We start from the raw sequence: 26,524 nt of genomic DNA, 5'->3' as shown, positions 1-26,524 counted from the left end.
AGATGTGATAAATTCATTTGAGTAATAAAAAAGAAAGACAGACAGATAGAAAGACAGACAGTCTTGAAAGAGGGCCTGAGTTTAAGACCAGATACCAGACCCAGTCAATAGTCTGGATGTGAGCCCTGGCCCTGGGTAGAGAACCCAAACAAACCTTGCATAAACTTTGGACTATGGGAAATGAGACAATTAATGAGTGTTGTTTTAATTCCCTAAATTTGTGGTGATTTGCTATGCAGCCATAGAAAACCAAAACACAAAAGATTTAAAATCTTACCCTAATTAATCTATAAATTCAACCAAATTCCAATAAAAAACTTTAGTAGCTTTTTTAAAAATTAAAATTAGCAACCTAATTCTAAAAGTTTATAAGAAAATGTAAATAATTTTATGAGTCAAAGAAATCTTATAGAAGAATAAAGCCGAATTGTTTATATTTCTAAATATCAAGATATAAAGTAACAGTAATTGTGAATATTTGACATTGGTGCAAGGATGGACATATAGATTAAGGAAACACAACAGAGAGGCCAGAGACAGACTCACACACGTGTGTTCATCAGTTCTGTGAGAAGAATATCACTGTGTTTGTTGTACAAAAATAGTTTTTTCAATAAGTGGTGTTGGGTCAGTTGAAGAGTCATAAATAATATGGATAAAACTTGACCAAAAAGTTTAATTTGAGATGGGTCATAGATATAAATATAAAAGGTAAAATAATAAAGCTTCCCGAATAAAATATAGGAGGAAGTCTTCAAGACTTGAGGCATGCAGAGACCCCTGAAACAGTCTGCAAAAAGCAAATGATGAAAGAAAATAATAATAAGCTGGTTTTTATGAAATTAAAAATACCTACTCCACAAAGGACACTATTAGGAGAGGCGAAAGATAAGCCACTGCCTGGGACAAGATAACTGCCTCACATGCATCCATTAGAGAGCTTGTCTTCAGAATATGTATATATTTGTTCAGTGGAAATCAGTAAGATTAAGAAAATCAATCAATAAGAAAAATATAAATCTCAGTTTTATAAATGGAGCAAAGGTAAAGACATGCAAAAGAGAGATTCAAGTGGCCAAAAAACTTGAAAATATTATTAGCATCATTTTTCATCAGGGAAATGCAAATTAAAACCATAATGAAGTATCACTGCTAGAAACTGGAGTTGCTAAAATTAAAGGACTGATAATACCAAATGCTGTATTCTTAAAAAAAAAAACTTGGATATGAGGTAAAACTCAGATTACTGACATGAGATTAACTTTAAATGGATAATTCAGGGTCTTATTCTTTCTTTCACTCTGTGTGTTAACATCCATAGGGGATGGTACAGATATTAATTAGCAAGCTTCCTGGAAGAAAATCTATGATTCTTCATGTTAACAAAGAAAAAAACCATGGTGTTCTTCAATAAAGTGGGGAGAAAGATGGAATATGTCTAGAAGAGAAGGGCTCATAAAAAGCTTACAACTAAAATTTAGTTATAGCACAAATTACTCTATGAAATCATGTGAAGAGACTTCTAAAGACATATTCAGGCACTGAGTACTGCACTTCTATTTTTGTTTTGTCTTTATAGTCTCCTTCATTTCTTTTCTTCTAGAAATAACATTTTAGAAATAATAATTGTAATGGCAGAATACGTGCAGACAGCCAAGTCTTATTATTGCAGTATTCTATAAATTTTGCTACTTACGTGATCTGCCCTAAGTATAAGCGTCTTAATTAAAATTTCTGATGGAAGTCTCTATTCCAATATAACTTTATAATGATATTAGGAAGATTTCTATGACTCAAATTATGAGAAATTGAGTGAGAATGATTCAACTCACACTACAGAGAAAACCAAGGGTGCTGTGCAGTTAAACAAATAAGTATAAATAACTCATACATTTCCCAAGTTCATTACTAAGGCACTTGCTCAGACCCTTAGACAAGAAAAATGAAGGAATTCTCTATAAGCTGTCTTTCCTTGTCCTTCGTCTGGCCTCTGCTGTTCTCTGTATGTCCTAATTTCTTCAAATCCCACTAAACACTGATACAAAATTGCTTCCTTTTATCAGGGACATTCTCACTAAGAGCAAAAACTGATGAGTCTTATGACATATTTTATTCTTCTCCCTTTCTTCTTCCTCCTCATCTACCCCTCTACCTCCATTCCCTCCTCCCCCTGCTCCTCCTTCTCCTTTCACCCTATAAGATGCTTCCTCCTGGATATAGCTGAGTAAATCATTAATGGACACTTGATTCTTCCAGGAACTTGAAACTGTGATTCAAAGACAAGTAGGCAGTCTTTGTGTGTACATGAATCCAAAGCTGTGAACTCAGGAACTGTGGGGCCCCTGTTCATGGAGACTCATGCTAGTGTAAAGAGCTCTAGACTGAGCACATAGCAGGGGTTCGTGTACCTGTGTGTGAGTATTGGGGATGACTAGATAAGCATTCTTTCTTATAGGGATTTATTCAAACTATGAAGATAACTCCTTAAAACATGTATTGCTATAAAAGACATACTCAAGGGTTTGCAAGAATAATATGTGCTACTGCATAAAGGACCATAACACCTCTTCCTGAGAAACGTTGCCATTTTAAGGATTAAAAGAATTAACACACATAAAAAACTTAGTCTCTGGGAAATAGTGGGCACTCAATAATTCTGAACTATTATTATCGTTATGAAATGCTGGGTTTGGTGAACCTTACAGCAAAAAAAAAAAAAAAAAGGTGAAAGGAAAGGGAAGGAGAAGAAAAGGGAAATGACATTTTTTATTAGAACATTGAAAACTTTGTCTTGCAAGTTCATGAGAGTGTGGTCAGAGCAGAAAATAAAACTGCATGGTGGCTCGGCTCTGAAGAGCATAGCTGAATAACTGAAACGAGGGGTTTTTCTTCCCTTCAATTTTCAAAAGTGCACTTTTAAAAAATCACCCATTTTCTTTTAATCCCTTTAAGTATTCAGCCAAAATTGCTGCATTTTAAAGTGTATCACGAACACATGCAGCATGAGAACCAACAGACTAGTTAATGAAATTACTCAACTGTGCTTTTTATTGCCAAATCAGCTGTCACTTAATGATTAATTTAATTTATAAATATTTTTCATGAAAACAAATGAGAGAGGATGAGAGCAAAGCATTGTTTAAATCAAAACATATGATTTGGTCCTCTTTTAAGGTCAAATTTAACACAAAAAATAACAGTCTAATTCAGCTATATAGAACTATATCCTAGAGCGATTATCTCTAAGATACTATATGTAATTTTGCTTTCCATATTTTTGATTGCCGACAAATAAAAATTAAGTAAAAGCATTAGAAGAATAATATGATCTAGCATTTACATATCTTTTACTATGTATCTGAAGGTTTGCTGGGTGCATTACACATATAATTTGTCACTCTTCAGCCACCCTATAAGGCAGGCTGCAGGAGACACTGATTTTGTCATCTCCAGCTGCCAATTCATTCTCTTTTCTCACTCTGAAGCTGCCATGCAGACTGTTGAAGACTGAACCCAGTCCCAGATCATCAAATTGGACTAAATCAGTGGGGGCACTTTTTACCATTTTTCCTGGTATAAAAACCATTTTAAATGGTAGGCATGAACCTCTAGGTGACCAAATCTAAAAGCTTGAGGGGCTTGTATTTGACATTTGTGGAAAGAGTAGGGCTCTCTTACTGTGGAGGGGACAGTGTGAGATGGGAGGCTCACAGTGGCTGCAGAAAGTTGGCTAACCCAAAGCAAGCCAACATTGGCACAAAACCTTGGAAAAATGGAGCCAGAACTGTGATCAAACTCTTAATTTACATGAACTAATGCATTTTCGTTATCTAAATTTGTTTTGGGCACTTTTTTTGAAGCATAATCAGTCATCCTAAATGACTCATGGAAAATCAGATTTCTGATGCCATCACTGAAGAAAATAATTTCTAGGACTAGAACTGACCTTCTGGAGTTTAGAACTCTGGAGCAACAGTGTTCAACCCTAAGGACAGACGACCTTCCTAAGTGATGACGGCAAGCACTGCAGCATTTACTGCCCTCACATTTAAGGAAGTTTAAGAAGTGTTCTTCATTACTTCCTCATCTAAGTGGAAAAATTTTGATGGTGAGATGGTTTGTTTTGTTTTGTTTTTTACTTATTTCTTTGCGCGAAGTGAAAAAAGGATGGAGATAATGATGGGGATGCTTGGGAATCCAAGTAGTTGGGTTACTCTGCATACAAAGGGAATTTTGAAAGTATGAACAACCACAACGATTGTTCCATTTCTCTAACTTGGAATCACTGTCGGGCTCTATTTGGTGCACTGAGCAGGTGGTTTGGAGTAGTGGAAAGAGTATGAGTTTAGATGAATAGAAGTTTGGAGACCTTAGATTCAATTCTGATAAATCCCTGAAGGGCTCTATGATATTGATCAGTCTTTGAAGCTCAGTATCCTCTTGTATGAAGATTAATAATTTGGTCTCATTTGTTTATATTTGTTTTTATTTTCAGTACTCTAGGGGTGGATCCAAAAAAGATACTGTGATTTATGTCAAAGAATGTTTTGCCTCTGTTTTCCTCAAAGAGTTTTAGAGTCTCTGATCTTACATTTAGGTCTTCAATCCATTTTATTTTTGAGTGTGGTGTGAAAGAGTGTTCTAATTTCATTCTTTTACATGGAGCTGTCCAGTTTTCCCAGCACCACTTATTGAAGGGGTTGTCTTTTCTCCATTGCATATTCTTGCCTTCTTTTTAGATTAGTTGACAGTAGGTATGTGGGCTTTCTATCCTGTTTCAGTGATCCGTTTTTCTGTTTTTGTGCCATTTCTGTTCTTGATGACTGCAGCTTTGTAGTATATCCTGAAGCCAGGGAGCCTGATTCCTCCAGCTCTGTTTTTCTTTCTCAAGATTGCTTCAGCTATCTGAGGTCTTTCGTGTTTCCATATAAATTTTAAAAATTTGTGTTCTACTTCTGTGAAAAATGCCATTGGTGGTTTGATAGGGATTGTGTTGAGATTGCCTTGGGCAGTATAGCCATTTTTACAAAGTTGATTCTTCCAATCCAAGAGCATGGTATATCTTTCCATCGGTTTGTGTCATCAATCTCCTTCATCAGTGTCTTACAGTTCTCAGAGTACAGGTCTTTGGCCTCTTTAGGTGGCTTTATTCCTAGGTATTTTGTCCTCTTTGATGTGATGGGATTGTTCCTTAATTTCTCTTTCTGATCTTTCATTGCTAGTGTGTAGGAATGCAAGAGATTTCTGTGTATTAGTTTTGTATCCTGCAACTTTATCAAATGTATTGATGAGCTCTAGTAGTTTTCTGGTAGTATATTTAGGAGTTTGTATGTATAGTATCATGCTCTCTGCAAACAATGACAGCTATACTTCTTTCTTTCCAATATGATTTCCTTTCCTTCTCTGATTACTATGGCTAGGACTTCCAAAACTATGTGGAATAAAAGTGGTAAGAGTGGACATCCTTGTTCCTGATCTTCTCCTAATCTGTTGTTGTTGGGAATGTAAGCTGGTGCAACTAACTACAGAGAACAGTATGGAGCTTCCTTAAAAAACTGTATATAGAACTACCATGGGATCTAGCAATCTCATTCCTGAGCTTATATCTAGAGAAAACCATATTTTGAAGTGACACATGCACACCAATTTCATTACCACACTATTTACAACAGCCAAGACATGGAAGCAACATAAATGTCCGTCAACAGAGGAACAATGGAATATTGCTTATTCATGAAAAAGAATGAACTGATATCACTGGTAGCAATATGGATGGACCTAGAAATTCTCATACTTAGCAAAGTAAGTCAGAGAAAGAAAAATATCATGAGAACCCTAATATGTGGACTCTAATAAAAATGATACAAAAGAATGCACAAAATAGAAATGGACTCAAAGATTCTGAAACCAACCTTACGGTTACCCAAGAGGAAATATGGAGGCAGAGGCATAAGTTTGAGGGTTGGAATTGACACATATACACTAGTATATATAAAATAGACAGGTAACAAGGACCTACGGTATGGCACAGGGAAATCTACTCGACACTGTGTAGTAATCTATATGGGAAAATAATCCGTAAAGGAATGGATATATGTATATGGATAACTGATCTACTTTGCTGTACACCTGAAACCAATACAACTTTCTAAGTCAGCTATTTGCCAATACGACTTATTTTAAAAAAAGATTGGTTAATAATATTCCCTTCACTGGTTGTTGAAGAGATGAAATGTGATGACAGAACTATGACTGGCAGAAATTAGTCCTCAATAAATGGTATCTAAATCATTTAAAATATAGCATATCTTTGCAAATTCTATATCACGACAGGGATCATTAGTAGTAGTACCTAATGCTTTTGCATTCTCCAAGCAGTTGTGTTCCTTAGGCAAATAGCATTGGCCCACATTCATCCCTTCTCCACAACACAGAAGAGCACTAAGAGCACACATGTCCTCTTACTGGACATATTTGCACATCTTGCCACCCTTAGGAAATATTCCCTGCTTACTTCTCCTTGTTACAGGGTGTGCTGGATAGGATATTGACTTTATAGTCATACAGACTATAAAGTTCAAATCCAATTTTTATCCTGACCTGGACACCAACCATGCAAACTCAGTAATCACTAACTTTCCTCAGGTCATTTGCCTAAAAGGGAGAATAGTTTTTTTTTTTTCCTTTTTAATGAAATAAATGAGTGAATTACAAGCGACAGCATCGATGGTCATGAAACACCGATACATGTTTAAAGCGTTTTACACAGATTAGTCACTAATGTTCATTTCTATTTCTTCTTGTTACCGATCTTCTTCCTTATTTTCACCTAAGCAACAATTCAGAATTTTTTTTTAATGTGTGCAGGAATCAGTACCTTCCTGCTTTAATGAGTGAAATTTATTCTCTCTGAAATCATAGGAAACTGGGAAATTTAGAGATATCTAACTTAAAGTGCTGAAAACAGTTCAAAGCAATCAAACTAAATCAAATAATATTTCCCTCTATGTTTAGGATAGGTTAATGAATTCCTTCTAAGTACCACTGGATAATATTGCTTCAAAATTTTCACCTGGCTTAAGAAAGTAGGGATCTTTGGAAGTCTTTTTAATTTTTTTTTCAGGGCTGCACCTGAGGCACATGGAGGTTCCCAGGCTAGAGGCCCAATCAGAGCTGTAGCTGTAGGTCTACACCTCAGCCACTGCAATGCCAGACCCAAGCTGTGTCTGTGACCTACACCACAGCTCATAGCAATGCCAGACCCTTAACCCACTGAGGGAAGCCAGGGATCGAATCTGTATTCTCGTGGATACTAGTTGGATTCCAGGGAACTCCCCGGAAGTTTTTTTGTTTAATTTTCACTGTACAATTTAAGATCAAATTTTTCATGAACATTAGAATACCAAGATTATAATTTCATGTATTTTGCTGTGTTTGCACATGCGCATGCACAGACACAGAGAATATAAAATACACATAAAATAATGCATCTAAATTACATAGAGCCAAAATCTTTCTCTTTTTACTTATGTATGTTGGGATCTTTAACCTGAAGAGTACGAACAATTGTCTTAGTTCTCCATTTTTTATGTGCTTCATAGATCAACCTTAACTTTCACTCTTTTAAATTAACTTGGCTTGCTGTCCCAATAGACTAGCACTGCATAGTGTATGTTAAATATGTAAAAAAAAAAAAAAAGGTGCTTTATGATGCATTATCTTTGCCAACGTAAATTAAGGCTCTCTTTCAAAGAAAAAGAACATGTAGAATGCTAATAAGTTAAATGTTTATTTTTATGGCAATCATTTCCATTATAAACAATGGTTCATTAAAAAAAAAAAAGGAAAAAAAGGCAGCAAAACAAAGCAGTAGTCTGTAAAAATAAAACCTGTGCAGATGCAGAGAAATACAGTCTTCGGGGTAGAGTCACAGTAACCTTGACCTCTGGGTATGTGTCGCTTATATATTTAGAATTAGTGTGGTGTCTGTAGGAGATTAATTTATACAAAGTCGAATTGGAAGTAAAAGCCTCCCGAAAAGAGATGTATGTCGTGCAGGGACCATCTATCATCTTGTGCTCTGAGACTGGTTCTAACGAGGGGCCACATTAGTATGCAGGCACTTGTGTTTTATTTCTTTCCCAGTTTTTGTTCTTGGAATGAGGTATCCCCTTGAAACTCATTAAACCTCCTATTTCTGCAGCTGACACTCCACTCAGGCATGAATAATCTAAGGGGTAAACAGAAAGTTGATATAAATATGCAAACATTTCCGATGAAACATAATAGGTAGCTAAAAAACTGGAAGTGACTCATTGGCACACAAAAGAACACGTTCCCACTTTTATTCATGCTAACATTAAGGTTGATACACTCTGAGTTTTAAATTCTCGTTGAAACGCATGTTAGAATTCTTTAAAATTGTCAAGTGCTCATGTAGATATACGCTGATAGTAGCAGTACGAATATTGAAAGCATAGGGATAAGAACATTCAAACAAATAATTGTATATTCATTTTCCTTGACCATCTTTAAAACAGTGTCTGACGTGCAAGGCAACAATGTGGGGAAGCCATCACTGTTTCTTACATTGTTTGGGAATATTTACTTATCACTCTGAAAAAATAAGCGGGGATTCACAAATCAGGCAAACTCGGAAAACAGACCATCCATTTGGAGCACATAATTGTGGAATATATTTCAAGTAAACAAACTGAAGCGAACAAAAATAAATCCTTGTCACATGACTCCTGATAGAACAACGAACATTCATCAGAATGGTCCAAATTAATGTTTGATGCCGCCCACAGGGAAGTAGAGTTCATACCTTATTAGCGATAGCGTCCATCTGAAAATCCCATTAGGAGAATAATTTTGCACCAGTGAGTGGATACGAAAATATGCATCCTCTGTACCCCAGTCCCTGCACTTCTGGGTGCTATCACTGAGAAGTCTGTGCTCATGTGCACAGGGGGCCAGCTGCAACTCTGTTTGTATTGGCGAAAACTGGTTTCAGTGTGGTTATTGATAAGACAGACATAAATCATTAGAACTATATCTTACATCACCCCTAAAATCTGTTCCACGTGGATGAAAGGCTCTAACGGAAAAGCTAAACTTTATAAAATGCTAAAGAATATATAGGATTTTTTTTCCCCACTGGGGTAGGAGAGAAAAAAGGGACAAAAACATTATACCAGAAACCATGTATGAAAACTTACTGAAATATAGACTATGTGAAAATTACAAAAGAGACATTGAAAACTAGAAAGACATCTTAAACTTAAAAAAAAAAGTTACTTTAAATGAATATAATAGAGTACTGTTTTTCAGAATAGATAGAAGAATTGTTAGGCATCAATAAAAATAAAAAACAAAACTAACCCAGAAGATACTAGAGGATGTGAGCAGGTGATTCAGAGAAAATTTGATAAAAATTACATTAAAAATGCCAAACCTCATTAGTAATCATAGAGATAAAATTTTAAATAATGTTTCGATGCAATTTCACACCCAATCGATTAGAAAAACTGAAATAGGCTGACAATAGAAATGTAACATAAACAGAGTCGTTGATTCTCCTAAGACATTGGTGTGAATGTCAACTAGCACAACGATGTGAGACAGCAACTTGGCGATATTAGCAAATTTGAGGATGTGCACACACCTTCGTGGAGCCTCCACATCTAGGCACATGCCTCAATGGAAATCTAGCAGCTAAAGGAGCAAAATAGTTATAAGAGCATTTACAAACTAAAATCATTCGGGTGGTTTTTTGTTTTTTGTTTTTGTTCGATCATATTGTTGCTGCATAGCCAGATCCCTAACCCACTTTGCAAGCCAGGAATCGAACCTGCATCCCAAGGCTCCAGAGATGCCGTGGATCTCACTGCACCACATCCCACTGTACCGTAACTGTGATTTTATGCTGTATTTTTATTAGTTTATTTTTATGATTTTTCTTGATATATTTAGCTTATTTTGAAATAGATACGGTTTTGATATTTCTCTCTTCTCTATCAATTGATCTATCATGTCTTTGCTGGGGTCTTTGGATTGTATGTATGTTTTTATGCTCCTTATTTTCTTTTTACGTATGGGATTCAAATTTATTAGTTCTCCATCTCATTTTTGTGTGAAATTAGTTTTCCTGAATTTTTCTCTTCCTTTATAGCTGCATCTGTGGCATATGGAGGTTCCTGGGTCAGGGGCAGAATCTGATTTGCACCTGTGACCTATGCCACAGCTGCAGCAATACTGGTTCCTTAACCCACTGTGCCACAGCAGGAACTCCCAGTTTTCCTGAACTTTTGAATAAGCTTTGATTTAGGTTGGTTCTCTAATTCCATAGAGACCTCTCTTCTGTTGTTTGCTCTAGTAACTTTTACCTGGACACCTCCTTTCCTTCCCTCTGTTACCTAAACCTGGATTGAAGTCCACTCCCAAGAGTTAGTGGTTGGGGCCTTGCCTTGGAGGTTGGCTTTGGCAGGTCAATTTCAAGCCTTATTAGGGCTAGACGGTCCCCACTTTTCCATACTTCCTTACTGTAAGCCCCTGCATTTACCTATATTTGGGGATGCCAAAATTCTTCCCAGGGTCAGTTCTGGTTGTTATTGTCTTGCAATGTTTTCTAGAAGACATGTATTGGCCGTTTGAGTGTTCGCCTCTTTCATACATCTGTGGCTCAACTGCTTTCTCCTACTTTCCCCTCCCCTGGCAGCCTCTGTCTCCATGAGCACACACGCACACACACACATGCACACGCATGTGCACACACATACACGTTCACCCATTATTTTACTTTTCTTTGTGGCTCTTTACTTAGACTGCATTCGCTCTCTCCTAGAGCCCTTGCTCTGCAAGAAGCAAACTGCCCTGCTGTTTGCTGCCCTATGGAGAGGCTCAACTGCCAAATAAAGGAAGGCCTCCAGCCAAAAGTCTCTAAGGAACTGAATCTGGACAAAAGCCAGGTAAGCAACTTTGAAAGTAGATCTTTCCCCAGTCAAGCATTCAGATGAGGACACAGACCTGGCCAATCTCTGATTACAGTCTTGTGAGACTCATTGAGGCAGGAGAATCTACATAAGCTCTGTCTGTATTCTGGGCCCACAGAAAATGTGAGATAATAAGTATTTCTCAAGGTAGGCTGCTAATTTATCCTGTTGAAATAAATAACTGATATAATTCACATGTGCAATATACTGTATTATGTATTGCTGCATATTTTTTGCTGCATTATTTGTAATTGCTAAAAATAGAGACAATCTAAATACATCAATAGAACAGTAGTTAAATAACTGGAGGTTCCTTTATAAACTAAAACATGATGCTACACTCAGAAAGGATAAGGGTGCTCTTTATGCACTGATATGAAAAGATAATCAATATATTATTAAGTTAAGAAGCAATGTACAAAATAATGCATAGCATGATAACATGTATTTATGCCTATAAAACACTTCTCAAAAGATACATAAAAACCCAGTAACCATGGGTACCTATTTTAGGGGACTGAGGTGGGTGGAAACTGAGTAGCTATAGGTACAGAGGTGGGAGGGAGATTTTCAACTCTATAGGTTTTTACGATTATTGACTTTGGAGCCATGTAAATGAATTAGCTGTTCCACAAATCAATTAACTCTTTACATGCTTAAAGAAAAAAAATAAGTAAAACATTTAACAGAAATGCACTTCCCTTTTTTTAAAAACCAAAACATAAACTTAAAAAAAAAAAGTTGCATCCCATGCAATGTATGTATAAGTTTTCTACAGGAGGAAAATAAATAATACATAATTTATTGATACTTTCTTATGTAATAATAACTTTAAAATATGCATGGTAATAATAAATTCCAAATTTAGGCTAACAGTTATTTCTGGAAAGAGATAGATCTGATTAAGATTGGGGAAGAGGAAGCCAGGTGACTTCAACTGTATTTTTCACTTTTTTGTTTCCATATCTTTTTTTCTTTCTTTCTTTTTGGTCTTTTTAAGGCCACCCCACCCAGGGCTTACGGAGGTTCCCAGGCTAGGGGTCTAACTGGAGCTGTAGCCGCCGGCCTACACAACAGCCACAGCAACGCAGGATCCGAGCTGCCTCTGTAACCTACACCACAGCTCAGCGCAAGGCCAGATCCTTGACCCACTGAGTGAGGCCAGGGATCGAACCCGCATCCCCCTGGATACTAGTCCAGTTTGTTAATGCTGAGCCACATGGGGAGCCCCTCCCTGGGTTTTTTAAAGTTCTTTATACCACTGTGCTTTTACAAAAGGCCTTATATTTGTACCTATTTTGTTAACTGAAAGAAATCTTAAGAGGATGTTTCCTTTTAGGAGGAAAAGGCAGAAAGCAACAACAGTATTTGGCATTTGTTTTGCAGGGAGCCATTTACAGAGGCAGCGCGCACCCCTCAGCAGCGAGAGGGCCCCTCCAAGCTCTTTCCTGGGCAACTACACTCAGCATCTTAGCATCAAGTCCCCGTAGCTTTGACTTGCATCTGTGAGCATCTGTGCTTTTTCTCAATTTATTTTGGGTGCCCTACAATAATTGCTTCTCTACTCCATTTCTGCTTACCAAAGTGTTCAAAGGAACACACTACTTTCAGGGTACAGGGGAAATCTTTACTCCAACAGAAGTTGGAAGAGAAAAATATTCCAAATTTGTTCATTCATTAACATCAAACTTCACACAAAAATGGCATCATTAATAGCACTGCTGAAATTTTTACATTGACTTTGCTCCCTTATCACATTAATATTACCTTCCTCCTGGCCGGCTTTTCCCAAAGTATATTTGTTAGACGAGAAATCTTGATAAGAAATCAATAAAATACACGCGGGGGGGGGGGAATAATTGTTTATACTGCTTTTACCCATATTTCCTTTTGAGATATTGACCACACATTAGAAGAAGAGGCGTCCTGAGCCCTCTCGAATAAGAAGACAAACAGAACCGATTATCTTGGTTTAATCAGTTAGTGCTACAATATATTTGACCATAACAGTATTTTTCTTCAGAAGAGGGCTTGGAAAACAGCCCTAGATGGTTTGCTTTTCCAAAATTCTTTCTTTATGTCCTGCTGCTCCTCCATTTAGGAGAGTCAACAAAGCCCCAAGGCAAGCGATATGTTAAATTCCACTTGCTATGTCACAGCACATCCCACAAGAAAACTGTGTGTAAACCACAGCTTGAGGTCCTCAGAGGGAAAGGAGAATGATCAGAGAGCTCGGTTTAGACACTGCCCAGTTCATTTGGCTTTTTGGGCCCTGCCTCTTGTAGCCAAGCTCAGCTTTGTATCAGAAATACCGTTAGCATATTATGAGCTTTAGTAAGACACTTGACATTCACCCTGGACTCGATGTCCTCGGAGAAAGATACCAAGAAAAGAATGTCAGTGGTTGATTCGAGAGATTTTCTTGCCTGTAAGCCTTACAATTTACATAGGCGATAAATATTTTTTTAAATCAGCAAAGAAGGGAAGCAAGAGACTAAGTGAAAGAAGTACAGTACAAAAATAAGCAGTGAGTACTTGAAAACACTTCCTTTTTGGTATGGAAAAAAATTTTTTTTGTTCTTTTAAATGTTTTGTCTACCAAGAGAACAGAAATCTTCCACAGGGACTAGGAGATGCCATCTGGTGATTTTACACAACGTTAATGCTAAAAAAAGCTCTATTTTCCCTAATTGTAATAGACCTAAAAACTCATTCTTTTTAGATTTTGGTGATAGTGCCCAGAAAAACAGATTTTTCTTTAACTTCTTTTCAGCATTCAAGAAAGTAAGCTAAAAGCTATTTTCCTTACACCTCTATGATTCATAAGACAAAATAAGGAGTGGAAAGAAAAACTGACACAGATCAAGAAATGTAAATTCATACAATTGCTGAGGACCCAAAATATTTTGAGAAGTAAAGTTAAAAATTTTATCTTAATATATTTCCTCTGGAAATCACAGCTATCAAAAGGCCACAAAGGGCCATGTTACAAACACATGGGTTTTGAATATATAGAACAGATGGCAGGTTTGATTTTATTCAATTGCTTTACAAATGGATGAATCAAACATCCAGTATAATTTCTATTTTGGTTTCATTTGTGCTTATAACTTGAATTACATATAATAGAGTGCTAAGAACAGTTAAGAGAATGCTTTTATAGAAACACAACAGCGACAATGTAGGATTATTAAGTCAAAACTGCCATTTCTGGGAAAAGCCTGGAAATCAGTAAGGGGCCAGTACAATATGACACATTTGCTCACAAGCAATTGTCAGCATTACATTTCAAAATACATGGATGCTCATGCATAGCTGCTTTTGTTAATGATTCGTACTGTCGTGTGTGGTTAGGTTACAACGATGGATATATTATTATACAGCGAAGAAAGAACAAAAAGATCAGACAGGAGATGGCCAGTTTTGGTTTTTAGCCAAAGTGAATTTCACTGGGCTATTAATAATTTGATGGGAGGTGAGCATGTGTATTTTGGGAACCTGTAATTTCATATGATCACAAAATAGACGAATGCGTATGCAACTCAGATTGAAAAATATACAACGCTGTAGACCTGAGGTATGTATTTTCAATTCTGATTCAGATGTTTCCTCATCCACAGCAGTATTTTATGAAGCGCTTGAACTTATGAACCCATGCTATTCTAAACAGTAGGTTTAACATGAGCAATGCTTGATTGTTTTTCTGAATGACCACTAATACTCATTTGTGTACATAATTCACGATACTCTATTTTGAAATCCGTCATAACATTTCATTTCAATCTACCCTTTCAGTCCTCTAGGGAGGACAGAGACTATTAAATTTTCAAAGCTTCTCTGTGCTATTTCTCTATCTAATAGAAATCGCCAATTGAAAATAACCACTGTGGTCTCTCCAGGGAACCTAGCTGTGCCTTATTTCACAGTGTCCATTTTCTGAGACATAATGTAATCATAATTAATCTCGACTCTATTGAATTGCTACACTGGCCTTTGGAGATGACTAATTTTATAAGAATACATTCTAAAAGTTTCTAAAGAGACAGTAAGGCACTGCCTGTTATTATTGTCATACACCTGCTGCTGTTATGAATTATAGTCCATAAATGAATTTCAGATAAGAATATTTAAGTATCAAGAATAACCTTTAATAATAATAGCATGTATTTCAAGTTACAATCCTATTAAAATGAAAAACCTTTTACTAAAATAAACACACTTACCTGCTTGCTTTCCTTAACATAAAGTATCAAGCATTATTCAACCCTTCTTTGAACACTTCAGCATCATTTTTATGACTGTCAGTTTCATGCGTGGCTTTATTATGGTTGCTTTTCTACTTCTTCTCTTACTGTTATTCAGTTATGAGAAAACAATTTAACTTATCAGTGTAGTGCTGAGTACATGGGAAGTTTAAAAAAAAATTGTGGAATGAATGCACAAGTTCTCAGATGAAGCTTTCAGTTCTCTTTCTAATTTGCTTTGGAGAAGTAAGATACCCAAGTGTTAAGAATGTGCATTCGTCATATCTAATGTTGACTCAAGGGTCCAGCCAGTAGACAAGATGTATAGCTCTTAGACTACCGGGTATGTAATTGGAGCAGACATTTCTCTGTTTACTACCAGGTTCTCAGATTTGTTAACCGATGTTGAATTTACCTAAAGATTGACCGCTGAAAAAGTCAGATGGTGTTATCATTGAGAACATGACATGTAGAACTAATTAAGAAATAGATGCCTTGCCTTGGATGGTTTCTATATTTAGTTATTGGTCTAGATATGGAGGAAAAGTCACACATCAACTCCAGAATTTGCTGTCTTTCCATGTGTAGGACCAGAATCAGTTTTACATCATGGCACCCGGAGAGGTTAATGTGGTATAAACTGAAAACTGCAAGATTAGTGAGCATTCCCTTGGGAGTTCTCTAGGTTTCTTTATGTATTCCTAAACTGTTCTCTAGGTTTTCATTCTTAAGAATCCCTCCTGGGCTGAATACACTGATACTCTGTTACATCTGCATTATGGAGGACTTCAATGTATTGCTAAAACTCATTTGTTTTCATATACCTGAAGTCTATTATCAGACCTGTAGTGATGTTAATTAGGTCAGTGATAAATTGGAGAATGTGACCAAAAACAAGCAGAAAGAAAAAAAAAAAGCAATGTTGTTAGATAATTATTTTTGGAAAATATCCGGATACTGAGGCAATAGTCTTTCCATCCATATTGTTGAATTCCCTATAAGAATATAACTTAATTGGGACAATTATATTTCTATATATATTCTTTTTCTTCCCTTTCAGTTTTGGCAAGTTTATTCTGTAATAAAATTTCAAAGAATTGATTGATATTAAAGTACTTAAAGTTGTTCTGAATTGTAACCTACAAAGCTGATTGAAATAAACTTAATTTTCATCATGATTTGCCCTAAAATTTCTAAATAAAATGGCAGATAATTTATAAATGGCCATATCTACTTTGATTTTCTTAAATTCAAAAATTTCCCATTTCATCTCAGTGAATTTGTTTTATGAACAGTGTTACAGGCGTCTTCTGCGCAGACTGATGTAATCTCCAGTTCACAGGCGATCTTGGATTTAGACGGCACTTGTCTAAAAGTTGGAAAGCATACTGATTACAGAGCCTGAATTGGGGGTCAGCAGCCCCCTGGATCTGAGGATGTCTTTTGTGGGTTTTATAATCATTTCACGATAGTTTTTAAAGTGTGTGCTTCAGTCTGTGTATGTGTGCCGAGCAGCCATTTTCTTACGATGTCTTAAGTTCAACAATGAAAATCCAAGGCTGGGAGAAAAGGAGCACGGAGTCTCTGCACTATAAAGAATGCTGAAAATAACTGAGGCTGGGAGCTCCCTGAGAGTGGGGTCTCATTCTGATCACTGTCCTAGAGTATCCTAACCCCAAGGCCACTTAAGCAGAATCCCAGGAAATCAGAAACGTCGGCACGTGTTCAAGTTGTGGATTATTGACACAGGGAGGAAACCCTGGGTTTTCACTTCCCTCCCTTAAGAGTGAAGAAGTGGCGCTTACCAGTCCACGAGGGAGGGCCTCAAGAAATGCCACCTCCAGAAACTGGAAGTCGACAGGGGTGTCTGACGTCCCAGATGAAGGTCCTCTCGTGCAGCAAACTCACTGATTTATGCCTGTGTGTTCAGAGGTAAGAAAACTGGATTATGGACATAAATTCAACGCAATTTATTAAAAATATCCTATTTTTTATTATGAATTTCCTATAACATAGATTTACCATAAATTTTTTCTGGACCCAGTTGTTTTAATATGATCTGCAATTCATCAAAACACAATAACTACAAGTAAACTTTTATTACAAGTATATAATAATTCATTAGAAATGAGTTTTTAATGACATGAAATTACTTTAAAATGTTACTGTATACAGAGATGAATATATCTTAATATTTCTTAGTGTTAGACTCTTTCTTACATTTCTTTTCCTTAGGAAGCAATGAGTTCCAAATCAATTCTATTGCTAGTTTTAATTTTTATATTTGTATGGGTCAAAACTATGCTTTCATAAATTTTTGATAGGAATGATAGTAGTATTTGATAAAAGTAGCACTCAATTATTTGAATTCTTTTTATAAGTAAAAAATAACAGAAATCTAGCATCAAAAATGATTAATAACATATTTGTTCATAGATTAATTAGACCCTCTTTCAATCATGTCAAAAGCAAAGAATTTGAAAGTCACTGACTTGCGAAAGGGTTTGCTACTTTGTGGTCAAAATCCTTTAATTTCTTCATTTCTGGGAAGCATGTTGGGAATACTAATTATATTCCTAACTATATCAGGAACCATAGGAAATTGCTATCTTTATAGGTCAAACGTGGTTGAACACAGAAATTTCATACAGTTTAACCCAAGTGTTAACCTTCCAATCTTCATCCCAGCCTTTTGACTAGGCCTGCTATTGATACCCCATTTTCAAGATGAACGCTGAAGCACAGAGAGGGCAAGTTGCTGCCTAATAGCTCTCGGATAAAAAGTGCTGTTATCAGGATGTGAATTCAGGTCATCTTGCTCTAGTCTGTTCTCTTACCTACTAAATTTAAAACTTCTCAATATACTCCGAAAGGTTTGGGAAATAAAAATATTCTCAATTTCAAGACTTGGTTACCAATATCATATTTTTGATAATATGTTTTTTATCTTGCCATGTGCCTGCAGACTTTATAAAAACTTTGGAGGGGCAGATTTAGCTAAATTTAATCACCACACAATTTAATTGGTAAAGTCAGTTCTCATGGTTAAACTGAAAAGCCATCATAAAAAATATTTTCTGACAAGAATGGTCTAACTTCATTTTTCTACTCAAGCATGTTAATACTCATTTTGAAAAGTATTATTAAAAAACAGTGAGAAAAACAGAATATGTAAAACAGCATCCTCTTAAGACAAGATTAGGAGTTGCCACTGTGGCTCAGCTGTAATGAATCCAACTAGTATCCATGAGGATGTAGGTTCAATCCATAGCCTCGCTCAGTGGGTTAAGGATCTGCTGTTCCTGTGAGCTGTGGTGTAGGTTGCAGACACAGCGTGGATCCTGCGTTGCTGTGGCTGTGGTGTAGGCCGGCAGCTGCAGCTCAGATTCGACCCCTAGCCTGGGAACCTCCATATGCCACACGTGTGCCCCCCCAAAAGATTAATTCATATATTTTATAATTTATAAAACAAAATGATAAATCCATGTGCTATTTCTCATTACTTATTTTTTAATAATATAATGTAACATACAGCTCAGATCATAAATCATTTATTTATCCAGAAGTATTTCCTTATTAAATGTGTGTACATACATGTATCAAACTCTAATAATTTTACTAGCTCCAATGATCAAATTTTTCTTACATCTAAGTAAAGAAAAACTTATCTATTGCCAAAACCAAGCAGTCTGGCTAGCGTATGCTGTTATTTTTTGTTCATAAAAGGTAGAAAATACAGTCAGTTCATAAAATAAGTAGATGATTAAATAATTAAACACTTCAAAATAGGACTTGATAGAATAGGTCTTAACTACTTTGTTGAATAATACATACCAAATCTGAAAGAAAGCATAAAAATTTTACCCCTGAGTTTTACCCAGTGTATCTTGAAAACTTTGGTAATCTCATAGAATATTCCAATTACATTAAAAAGATCTACTTCATTACCCTATCCTGCTTCAACTATTCAAAGCTTTTCTTTTTAGCTAATGAGGTGTCCCAAGGATGAGTCTTGAGAACAGCTGAAAAGAAGGGCTCATATTTCAACACATGAATAAAAGCTATTTTCCATAGTCAATCTTTCTTACCTATAGGTCGTTTGCTTTGCTCTTACAGAACTCCCTCGGAATCGAGGCATCCTTTGACAAGGCGAAAAGCTGTGAGAGGTGATGTCTGCCAACAACAGTTAGTCATCAATGCCAACCCATTTCCGTGCCATTTTCCACTTTTAAGAGGAGTATCTATAAAACAGAGAAAGACACACGTCCTGAGGTGGTTTATATTTCCTTGGTTACCCACGGACGCTGATTTCTTTTCTCACCCCCATATTTGGAAGTCACTTTCTTTGAGGTCTGGGGAGATTTTTGAGATGTGTGCAGTAGAAAAGAGACAGGGGGAAGAAGGTGGAAGGGAGGAGCCTGCTTTGAAGTCTTTTCTGCAGATTCACCAGCTAGATCAGTTGCAGGAAAGAACACATCCTTGCTCCACTGCTCCTCTTAAAGTCTTGGTCTTACAGTGGTTTGCGTACCTAGGTTCAAAAACTGCTCCAAAGAGTATTGCAAAGGCAGTGATTCAGAGAAAATGAAAACTCTATTGGTACAGAACCAAGTCCAGACTCTTCAACAACCAAACAGATGGGCAGATTTGCATGCATGTATATACATGTATTAGACCATCTGATGGATTTTAATCACCATGCAGCTGCATTGTATGTTCTATGTAAATTTGTGTTTGTACCCACTGGTACACAATTAATGATAATTTTTTTTTTTTTTAGGGCCACACCCACAGCATATGGAGGCTCCCAGGCTAGGGGTCCAATCAGAGCTGAAGCTGCCGGCCTACACCACAGGCACAGCAAGGCGGGATCCAGCTGTGTCTGCGACCTACACCACAGCTCACGGAAACGCTGGGTCCCTAACCCACTGAGCAAGGCCAGGGATCGAACCCACAACCTCATGGTTCCTAGTCGGACTCGTTAACCACTGAGCCACGACAGGAGCTCCCAGACTTTTTTTTTTTCAATGATGATTTACTATACAGCAGGCTTGAAGACGTTGAGAGGAAAGCCTGAGACAAGTCGGGGGTTTTCCTCACACCCTTTCTACCATCCAGGCCAGACTGTCTCCTGTAACGGACTATATCCCGAAACCCCAACGGCTGAATGCAAGAGAGGTTATTGCTACTCATATCGCATCTACGCGAGGAAGTGGTAGACTCTGTCCTTTGCCAGTTATCAGGTACACAGGCTCCGTATGGTAGCTCTACCATTCTCTAAGGTCTGGGAGTCTTCCACGGAATTTTTCGCAGCCAGACAGCAGAGGTAGGAAAAAGTATCTGGAATATCTCATCCAAGGGTTTGAGGCCCAGCTCAGAGAGTGTACAACATTCAAAAAACAAACAAACAAACAAACAAACAAACAAAACCAAAACAAAACAAAACAAAGAAAAAGGAGTTCCTGACGTGGCTCAATGGTTAAAGAACCCGACCAGCATCCATGAGGATGTGGGTTCGATCCCTGGCCTTGCTCAGTGGGTTAAGGATCCGGTGTTGCCGTGAGCTGTGGTGTAGGTTGCGGATGCGGCTCGGATCCCGCGTTGCTGTGGTTCTGGTGTAGACCGGTGGCTACAGCTCAGATTAGACCCCTAGCCTGGGAACCTCCATGTGCCACAAGTGCTGCCCTAAAAAAAAAAAAAGACAAAAAAAGAAGACAGAGAACATAAGTATTGGTCCCAACTGGCTGGGCTCTGCCAACCCTCTACAGAAATTGAGAAGATTTGGGGTAAATTTATAGATTCTTGCTGATATGGTAATGACATCATTTTTTACAGATGTTTCTGTTACATTCACATGCTACTTTTATTATTATACCATAATTATTATTGTATTATATTTATTATATATTATTATATTGTTTATTTATTATTATTATATCATAATTGATATTAATTCATTGATTTCTAATTCTGTGAGATTCTGAACAGTCCTGTATAGATATTGATTTAATTCTATTGTAAAGAAGTTGCAACAGTTATAATGAGATCAATTAAGTAATTGTCAGCAGATTAAATATGAATGATTTAAAATTTAATTTCCTAAGGAAAGTCCACAAAGATTAAGTACAATTTTCCGTAACACCCAAGTAAACAAGAATCAAAATCTCAAGGTTAATAAAGAAAATTAACAATCATAAAACTAAAATCTCATAGGATATCTTGCAAATAAATTACCAGTTTTAAGGATAAGGTATAAATCTTATGATGGATGACAAAATCTAACAAGAAAGGAACATCGCCCAAACTTTGACAATGGTCTTTAGAGGTGTTTGACTTATAAATAGTCTTCGGCCTTTGATTCTACTATTTACTAGATGCTAAAGCCTGGCTCATTGCTTTGTATATTCAAAATATTCATATCAAGAACTTCGAGTTTATTATTCTCTCCATATTCTAGTTACTCAGCTTGAAAGCTGTCACCTGTAATTTACTTTAACTGATTAAAGATAGTTGAGATTTAGACTTCTAAAAATTTCCACTCCTTATAATATGCTTACTTGGAGAAAAACTGGGCAAATGCTGCTCGTCAAAAATGCTATTTGTTTATCAGAAGGCCTAGGATGTCTGGAGCTGATTTGCCGACACTCCGCTTTCCTAAAACGAAAAAAATCACGATCACATGACTCAAGCAGAAAAGCGTCTGCTTTACCCAAGATTCAAATCCTAGTTCGGCTACAGCACTTTTCCCCACATATTTTCAAGCTTGAAACAAATGCAGTTATTACATTATGCCCACAAAACTGTGGAACCTCACGTTTTATACGGATATCAAAAGTGAACGTATTTGTTTCACTGTAAATATAATACAAGTGCATCTACCCAGTAATCCATTTTTTTCTACAATTCTTTAAAACTATTTTTGTATTTACACTTTACTCTCCAACTCAAATCTTAAAATCGCTTATTTGAATCTAATCCCAACTCTTCTACATAGTACTAGTTTAGTCTTCAGCAAGACATGAATTTTCCTGAGGTTTGAACTCCTTGCCTATAAAACAGGAATAATTCTGTCAATTTAGCCAGGTTTTGTAAGATTTAAATAAGGTAATAATAATAATGAGAGGTAGATTCTGTAAATCTATGGCTTAAACACTGAAGCAGTGACCCACTATTCCTTTTTCATTTTATCCATGCTCCTGAGGTGTTAAGTATTGCATTTTATTTCCTGTCTTTTCCTATCCTATCCTATCTTATCCTATCCTATCCTATCCTGCTTTATTCTCTTTTTAGGGCCACACCTGCAGCATACGGGAGTTCTCAGGCTAGGTCAGAGCTGCAGCTGCTGGCCTATGCAACAGACTCAGCAACGCCAGGTTCGAGTTGCATCTGCAACCTATGCCGCAGCTCGCTGGGTCCTTAACCTACGGAGGGAGGTCAGGGATGGAACCCGCATCCTCATGAGTACTAGCTGGGTTCTCACTCCCCTGAGGCGCAACAGGAGCTCCTCTTGAGGTGTTTTTGTCATTTTGACTTTTTTCTTCGTGTGTATGTGTTTTGCCTTATCCACTCACTTAGTAAGTGAACTGGCAAATCAAATACGGCTTCCAAAACATTTCTCAAAGGCCTACGATGTAACAGTCCCATGCTAGGTCACATGGCTACCAAGGGAAGCCAGACCCTTACTTCCTCAAGTAGAAGTGACGGTGGCAGAGAGCGGAGTGTGATGAGAACTATGACGTGGAAGCAAAGGCACCTGCTATACTTGGAAAAGGCTTCCTGGAAGAGGTAATTCCTTAGGGCTGAGGAAGAATCATCCCAGAAAGAAAGCAAGCCTGGTCTAGCAAAATGCAATGCTCTATTAACGGAGGAGGGCAAGAACCAGTCGCAAGGAAACCCAAAGTCCGGGGAGCAACGTAGAGTTGTGGAAAGAGACGAGGAAGAGGAGGCAGAGAGAGGGGAGGTCAGGGAGGGTTTTGTAAGTTCGGTTGAAGAACCCGGAGTGTATTTGGACTGCGATAGGCAAATCAAATGATTTCCCAAATTACTCTCCTGTCTCTGAGCCAAACGGTCCATTTCTTGAGTCACAAGTTGGCATAAAGGCCTCTGTGAGTTTTCGCAGGGTGCAGTCGTGCTGCTTTTGCCATCACTGCCATCACTAGACATTGTGCACGGTATATTCTGCACAGGGTAACATCTACCCTCTGCCGGAGACAGTTTTCCTTTGTAAACTGCCTATCAGATAATCCAGGACCACAGAAGATACTATTTTCACACTGACCATGGGGGCAGTTTGAAACTTAATCCTTGAAGCTTCTGGGCTATTCCATGTATGGGTCTGTCATCTCAGCACCAGTAAGATCCAGGAAGATGCTCAAGGCAAGTTAATGCTGTCCTAGAAAAGTGTCAAGGGGTCTGTAACCCTCCGGGAAACAACACTGTCCCTCCCTCCCTCTGTCTCTCTCTCTCTCTCTCTCTCTCTCTCTCTCTCTCTCTCTCTCTCTCTCACACACACACACACACACACACACACACACACACTTATGCTCATGCACAGGCATTTAAAAAGCTCCAAATTCCTGTAACCATGAAGATAAATTCCCTGTGATTTTATGTGGCTGAAAAGGCACTAAGAAGACCTTACAAGTCCCGGCATGTCTCCATGTGACCATTAGTAACCACAGTGTGTGGCTGAGGTGGGACGGGGCCGGGAGAGAGCAAGGAGGTTCGAGACTGTTCCAGACAGAGGTCCCGGCACAAGAAAACGGCCAGAGAGGAAGGTGAGAAAAGCAGGTCTATCTGAATCTCCAAAAAAAGAATTATGGCCATTTTCATGAGCTTTGTCTTCGGTCTAGAACATTTTTGGACTTTTTCCTCATCCCCTGCCTATCCCTGCATTTCTACACTTAAAAAGTCATCTCCTAGAATTCCCATTGTGTCTCAGTGCATTAAGAACCCAGCAAGTATCCATGAGGATGCGGGCTCCATCCCTGGCCTCACTGAGTTAAGGACCCAGCATTTGCCACAAGCTGTGGTTTCAGCCGCAGGTGCATGGATGTGGCTGTGGTGTAGGTGGGCAGCAGCAGCTCAGATTCAACCCCTAGCCCAGGAACTTTCATATGCTGCAGGTGCAAGTGTTAAAAGAGAGAGAGAGAGAGAGAGAGAAGCATCTCCTTTAAGCAGATTTCTCCGGTTTACCTCTTTCCCCCACTTTCTTCCAGAATGATCATGTGCCCATATTCCCACGGCACTTTCTTTTGATTATTTAATTTTCTCTCCCTGCAAAACGATAAATCTCATGGCAACAAGAATCTTGCTCCTGTTAGATTCCAAACTAGCCAACGAAATGCCTGGCATGTAATAACACAATGTGGATGAATGAAAGGAAATAACCCGCCGTTTTCGCACTAACTGCGAACTAAGCTCCGCACCAAGTGCTTCACATGCATCATCTCGCTTAAGCGCCCCCACATCACTCCCATTTTAAACATTGGGAAACTGAGTCTGAGAATAAGAGAATTGCCTCAAATCACACAATTAGTAAGAGACAGAGCAAGGGCGAACATCAAGGACGACCTGCTTTTGGAGCCTGAACTCCTAACCTCTCTGTTCTAACAGTTCATCCCTGGGCCTTGCTGGTTATATGTACTCCTTTGCTTCGGTTGAACTGGGATATACAACTTGTTTGGCCTGTGTCTCAAAGGTTGTTCCAGCGAGTGGAGCAAAAATCACACAGTTTTTAAATGTTTCCAAGTCCTCCACTTGCCTCTCTTTTTGAATAAATCTTAGCTACAGATGTTCATTACAGTGTTTCCACAAGTGTTTTGATGTGACGTATTTTCAAAATGTGTCCTCAAATTTGGTTCATTTCCCTCTTCAACGTTAGTGGTTAAAAGGCCACGCGATTCTTTTTTCTTATTAAGAGCGGAGGCTACCGATACGTTTAACGTAGATTTAAAACAGTCTCTTTTGTTCTTAATAAATCTGTTCTGACTGCATGACAGTGGTATTGCTGTTATTTTTTAAATGTTTTCAACCTATGTTCCACTTCTCCAAAGAGAAACGTCAAGTGGGTTATGTTCTTTGCTTTGCAAGCTTAGGGTTGTGATCTTTCTTTTTTTTTTTTTTTTTTTGTCTTTTTGTCTTTTGTTGTTGTTGTTGTTGCTATTTCTTGGGCCGCTCCCGCAGCATATGGAGGTTCCCAGGCTAGGGGTCGAATCGGAGCTGTAGCCACTGGCCTTTGCCAGAGCCACAGCAACGCAGGATCCGAGCCGCGTCTGCAACCTACACCCCAGCTCACGGCAACGCTGGATCGTTAACCCACTGAGCAAGGGCAGGGACCGAACCCGCAACCTCATGGTTCCTAGTCGGATTCGTTAACCGCTGCGCCACGACGGGAACTCCTGATCTTTCTAACTTAAGCCGATTACGTGTTATTTTTGAGATAGAGAACAATATTGCCTACAAATTCCAAGCCTCTTAGATGTAGATCTTGCACAAAATCTTGACCAAATTACCAAAACCAAAATTGCAGCCGTTCAGTTACACATTCATAGGATTCTTTACTTTTAAATGTATATTAAAATAACTCACTTAAAGTTACTTTCTAATAGCATCTGTGGAGAAACAAGTCAACCTTGGGGTTAGCATAACAATCACACCAAAAAATCTGACTACCATTCAGTTAGCTACAACATAACGAAGTCCCTAAGAGACATTTAATTCAGTTTTTACAATAAAAATCTTCCTTTTTCTCTACATACTTTTTTCGGCTTTCATAATACTTTAAGAATTTTGTTATAGGAGTTCCTGTCGTGGCGCAATGGTTAACGAATCTGATTAGGAACCATGAGGTTGCGGGTTCGATCCCTGGCCTCCGTTCAGTGGGTTAAGGATCTGGCGTTGCCGTGAGCTATAGTGTAGGTTGCAGATGTGGCTCGGATCCCGCGTTGCTGTGGCTGTGGTGTAGGCCGGTGGCTACAGCTCCAATTCAACCCCTAGCCTGGAAACCTCCATATGCCTTGGGAGCGGCCCAAGAAATGGCAAAAAGACCAAAAAAAAAAAAAAAATATATATATATAATTTTGTTACATGTATTAATTACGTCTTAATTATAATATTTTTGTCTTTTTAATTACCACACATGCATTTACACTGTTAAGCTCAAATTTCTTTTCTTTTTTTTTTTTTTTTTTTTTTTCCTTTTCACGGCGCACCTGTGGCATATGGACATTCTCGGGCTAAGGGTTGAATCAGAGCTGCAGCTGCTGGCCTATGCCACAGCCATGGCAA

The 26,524-nt window shown here is 37.9% G+C and overlaps 1 long non-coding RNA gene across 5 annotated transcripts in view; it reads right to left on the bottom strand.

The window, feature by feature from the left end:
- The window catches only part of LOC125131580 (uncharacterized), a 76,691-nt gene that overhangs the window by 41,520 nt on the left and 8,647 nt on the right, over positions 1 to 26,524 (bottom strand). The window contains exons 3-7 of one of the 5 annotated variants that reach the window (XR_007135977.1): positions 21,793 to 21,889; positions 19,327 to 19,479; positions 17,044 to 17,156; positions 8,828 to 8,987; positions 7,858 to 8,230 (exon numbers count right to left, since the gene is read on the bottom strand). This is a non-coding gene — a long non-coding RNA (uncharacterized LOC125131580). Of the gene's footprint in view, positions 1 to 7,857; positions 8,988 to 16,471; positions 16,608 to 17,043; positions 17,157 to 19,326; positions 19,480 to 21,792; positions 21,890 to 26,524 lie in introns of those variants that run through there. The other 4 variants (XR_007135978.1, XR_007135979.1, XR_007135981.1 and 1 more) reach the window with 4 other exon arrangements.

This window comes from Phacochoerus africanus, chromosome 7 (genome assembly GCF_016906955.1).
Source record: "Phacochoerus africanus isolate WHEZ1 chromosome 7, ROS_Pafr_v1, whole genome shotgun sequence".
NCBI lineage: Eukaryota > Metazoa > Chordata > Mammalia > Artiodactyla > Suidae > Phacochoerus > Phacochoerus africanus.
Note: the sequence above shows the minus strand (reverse complement) of the source record. Positions and strands in the feature narration are given on the sequence as shown.